The 5,220-nt window shown below is 36.3% G+C and overlaps 1 non-coding gene across 1 annotated transcript; it reads right to left on the reverse strand.

The window, feature by feature from the left end:
• Positions 1-855: 855 nt before the first annotated feature.
• Positions 856-959, reverse strand: LOC112101232. The gene has a single exon (XR_002907359.1). It is a non-coding gene; the product is annotated as a small nucleolar RNA R71 (small nucleolar RNA).
• Positions 960-5,220: the final 4,261 nt, after the last annotated feature.

The following is a 5,220-nucleotide window of genomic DNA, read 5'->3' on the forward strand; positions in this document are numbered from 1 at the left end:
TTTGGCGCCGTTGCTGGGGAGGTAAGTAATTTTAATTCATAGAATTAATTTTAATTCATAGAATTAATTTTTGTGAATAATTCCATTTAATTGTTTTCTTGTATTTTTTTCTTTAAAAAAATGAAAAAAGAAAAAAAAGTGAATATACATTTAAAGGTTAGTATTTCTTTTCTTTTTCTCTTCTTTAAAATTCTGTAATTTATTTTTCTTTGTAATTTTTTTGTTTATCTTATTAATTTATTTTTAGTTAATTTATTTCACGTATTTGTTTTTGTGTATTTTTATAGAAAGGTTTTAACAGCGTGATAAGGTTAGTAACGTAATTTCTCCTTTTTCTTTATTTTTATTTGTTTTGTTCCCATTTATCTTTGTGTTTCTTGCATGCATGGTCGTAGGTCATTATTACCTAATGTTGAACCTATAGACCTTGAAATAGAAAAAACACTTCCCACACACAAGCAAGTTAAAAATAAAATGGATTTGCAACCACAGGAGAGGCCATTTAAGGACTACTTAAGTCCTTTAGCTAATTTGAGCACATCATGCATAAGATACCCAAATGTAGCTGCTAGGAGTTTTGAACTAAAACCTAGTGTGCTAAATTGTCTCCCAACATTCTATGGCCTAGAAAATGAGGACCCATATAATCATTTGAATGATTTTCATGCTATTTGTCAAACATTTAAATATGAGAATTTTTCAGATGATGTTGTTAAACTTAAACTATTCCCATTTTCTTTAAAGGATAGAGCTCGTTCATGGCTCAACACATTGCCTGCTAATAGCATTACATCATGGGAACAAATGGTTACAAAGTTTTTGAATAAATATTTCCCAGTGCATAAAACCAATGCTATTCACAGGGAAATTTCAGAGTTTACCCAGAAAGAAGACGAGCAGTTTTTCGAAACATGGGAGCGATTCAATGGGCTACTCTTGAAGTGTCCACATCATGGGTATGAGAAATGACACCAATGCCAATACTTTTTAAAGGGATTATTGCCGAATGTGCAAGAATGGCTAATGGCAACAAGTGGAGGAGAGCTAATGTCAAAAAGTGCATCAGAGATTTGGGAATTCTTCCAGCGACAAACGGATAATTCCCAACAATGGAGTCGATCACTCAGGAATACTAGAAGAATTAAGGGAGTGAATAAGGTTCACATTGGCGAGTCAACTTCGGGAATCAAAGAAGTCAAGGAGATGGTTGAAGGTCTCGCTCGACAAATAGCATCGTTATCGACTGCTAAATCAACAGAGCCACATGACCATAACTCATACTCAGATCAAGCTAATGCCATAGGTGTAATGAGAAAACTATCAAATTACAACACATACTCCAACACATATAACCCTGGATGGAAAGACCACCCCAATTTTTCATGGTCTGAAGGATTCCAACAGAATGGACCAGCAACTCCAGCTCCACCAATGCAACAAATTCCTCAAGTTCCTCAAGCCTCTCAGCCACCATTTAGATCATACAATCAAAACTAGAACTACTCTCAACCCAAACCATGGGAGGATGCATTCCAGAATTTCAAGAATGTTATTCACTCCACGATTGAGCAACAGAACCGCACCATTGATGGACTACCAAATGAGTTGAGAGCAGGCTTCAAGTCACAAGCTCAATCAGTTTCAAGCCTCGAGAAGATGGTGAAACAATTTGTTTTTTCAGTTCAGACCTTAACAATGACTGTTGAGAAAGGAAAATTTCCAAGTCAACCAGTGTCTAATCCTAAAGGAGTACATGAAGCAAGTACTAGTTCACTACAGCAGCATGGAAAGGTCAAAGCCGTCATGACCTTGCGAAAATGAAAAGAAGTCGACAACAAAGTGGAGATGCCGGTGACAAAAGAAAATCAAATTGTACCTGTGAATGTTGAGGACTCATCACCGGAGGAGAAAGAAGAAACCAACCCACGGGAATATGTTCCCAAAGCTCCATTTCCTCAGAGGTTAGCTAAAGGAAAGAAGGGAAAATCTACAGGTGAAATTCTTGAAATCTTCAAACAGGTAAGAGTTAACATCCCTTTACTTGATGCTATAAAACAAGTTCCATCTTATGCCAAGTTTCTTAAAGACCTTTGCACTAAAAAGAGAAACATTCATGTTCAAAAGAATGCATTTTTAACAGAAAGCGTTAGTTCTATACTCCAACAGAAAATTCCTTTAAAATGCAAAGATCCAGGCTCTCCCACTATCTTATGTAGTATAGGGAACCACATAATTGAGAATGCTTTGTTGGATTTAGGAGCTAGTGTAAATTTGTTGCCTTACTCAGTATTTTTGAAACTTGGACTTGGAGAATTACATTCAACTCCAGTGGTGTTACAGCTTACAGATCGATCCACGAAAATACCTCGTGGTATTGTGGAGGACGTGCTTATCCAGGTAGACAAGTTTTATTTTCCTGTTGATTTTATTGTAATTGACACTCAACCAATACAGGATTCAAAGAAGCACATCCCCATTATTCTAGGCCGACCTTTCTTGGCAACTGCAGATGCTCACATTCAATGCAGGACTGAAAATATGCAGTTGTCCTTCGGCAACATGACTATGGAGCTGAACATCTTCAACATTTCCAAACAACCTCACAATGCAGATGATGAAATTGTTGATGTGGATTTAATAGAAACAATAATTGATAATACTTTTGTTTCAAACCTTGGTGATGATCCTTTACAAACATGTTTAACTCACTTTGGTTTGAATTTTGATATTGACAGATCGGTCGATGAGGTCAATGCCCTACTTGACTTAGCACCATCCATGGACACTAATAAATGGAAGTCAAGAGTTGAACAACTAGCACCATCAAAGAAGAAACTCATCCTATCATCAGAATCACCACCGAAACTCGAGCTCAAACCATTGCCCAATAACACATTGGAATATGCATTTTTGGGAGAAGAAAGTACTCTACTGGTAATCATTTCATCATTCCTCAATGACGAACAAAAAGGTAAGTTATTGGATGTTTTAAAAGAGCACAAAGGAGCATTAGGATGGACCATAGCAGACATCAAAGGTATAAACCCAGTAGACTACATGCATTACATTCACCTCGATGAAAATACTAAATCTACTAGGAAAATGCAACGTCGGTTAAATCCTAATACGAAAGAAGTTGTTAGAATTGAAGTCCTTAAGCTATTAGACGCATGTATCATTTACCCAATTTCTGATAGTTCATGAGTCAGTCATGTACAAGTTGTCCCTAAAAAGTTAAGAGTTACAGTAGTTACCAATGCTGATGATGAATTGATACCAACTAGAGTAACTACAGGATGGCGTGTATGCATTGATTATAGAAAGTTGAATTCTGTCACACGTAAAGACCATTTTTCTTTACCATTTATTGATCAAATGCTTGATAGATTAGCAGGCCATGAATTTTATTGCTTTTTAGATGGCTACTCAGGATATAATCAGATTCCCATAGCACCAAAAGATCAAGAGAAAACCACTTTCACTTGCCCTTTTGACACTTTTGCATATAGGAGAATGCCATTTAGATTATGTAATGCACCTGCTACATTTTAATGATGCATGTTAAGTATTTTTTTTGATATGGTTGAACGATTCCTTGAAGTCTTTATGGATGACTTTTCTATTTTTGGTGACTCGTTTGATCAATGTTTACATTATCTAACACTAGTTTTGCAGAGATGTATCGACAAGAACTCGGTCTTCAATTGGGAGAAGTGTCATTTTATGGTAAAACAAGTTATTGTTCTCGGTCACATTATTTCAAGCAAAGGTATTGAGGTTGACAAAGCCAAGGTGGATTTCATTTCTAATCTTCCTCCACCTAAAACAATCAAGGAAGTAAGATCTTTCCTTGGGCATGCTGGTTTTTATAGAAGTTTCATTAAAGATTTTAGCAAAGTTTCTAGACCCTTATACAATCTACTTGCTAATGATGTACCTTTTGTCTTTGATGATTCATGTCTTGTGATATTTGAAAAATTAAAGCAGTTGTTGACATCATCACCCATCATTCAGCCCCCAAGCTGGAGCTTACCATTGAGCTCATGTGTGATGCATCTGATTATGCAGTAGGAGCAGTATTAGGACAGAGAGTTTATCGAATTTCCCATGTTATTTACTATACTAGAATGATGTTGAGTGTTAGAAAATGTATATTTATAAAGGAAAAAATCGTCATTTTACACTTCAAGTTCCACTAACATTCATACTTTTATGTATTTAAATTTCTTGTCATTTAATTATGTGTGTTGTATTATAATTAAGTATTTTATGTATTTTAGGGGCATCATGGTCATTTCACAATAAACGAGAGATCAGACGGCAAAAGGGACATCACTTTTGAACTCAGGACGGTCGAAAACCTTAGGAGGAGCATAAAAGGAAAAATGGCACTATTCACGTGTACGGTACTGTTTACGTTACTGTTCACGATACTATTCACATAGACGGATCAATGATGTGGCATTGACCGATGATGTGGCATTGATTGATGAGGTGTCACAATCCTGTTGGACTAAAATTCTTATGTACTGTTGATGGTGATGTGGCAGCATATCAGTGGACCAGAAATCTCGCGTACGGTACATGCATTACACATGATTATTTTCAACCAAACCACGTTATTGTTCAAGCCGGGTCAAACCCTATTACTGTTCATCCGCGTGGTCAAACCACGTACTGTTGACTGATGACGTGGCGCAATCCTGAGCGTCCAAACTGTTTTTAATCCGATGACCATGATTTACTCCATGTATCTATAAAAAGGGGGCCTCTCCCCCCAAATTTGATATCTCTGAATCCATTTTTGGGATCCATTTTATGTAATTCTTTCTCCATCTTGTATTTTCTACGTATTTTAATAAATTCTCATTTTGCCCCTAGTTCAATTATGAGTAGCTAATTTTCTTTCAAGCTTGAGTTGAAGGTGAAGTCTCAACATGTGTCATGGGCTTTATTTGGTAAATTTATTTTCTCTTCCCCTCTAGTTTTTGTGGATGTTTTGACTTCTCGTCAACAAATAATAATAATCTTGTCTAGATACCGCCTTGGTTATACCGGCTCTCTAGTACAAGATTATTATTATTTGGCACGATAAGCCCTTAACACCATATTGATTCATGAGGTGTGGATTCCCCCCTCATGATTTAATTAGTATTAATAAGGAATATTTAGCCCATGATGCATGTTGATACAGATCCAGATACCTAAGTACGCCATTTT

The sequence above is a fragment of the Citrus clementina genome, unplaced genomic scaffold (assembly GCF_000493195.1).
Source record: "Citrus clementina cultivar Clemenules unplaced genomic scaffold, Citrus_clementina_v1.0 scaffold_2, whole genome shotgun sequence".
In the NCBI taxonomy this organism is placed as follows: Eukaryota; Viridiplantae; Streptophyta; class Magnoliopsida; order Sapindales; family Rutaceae; genus Citrus; species Citrus x clementina.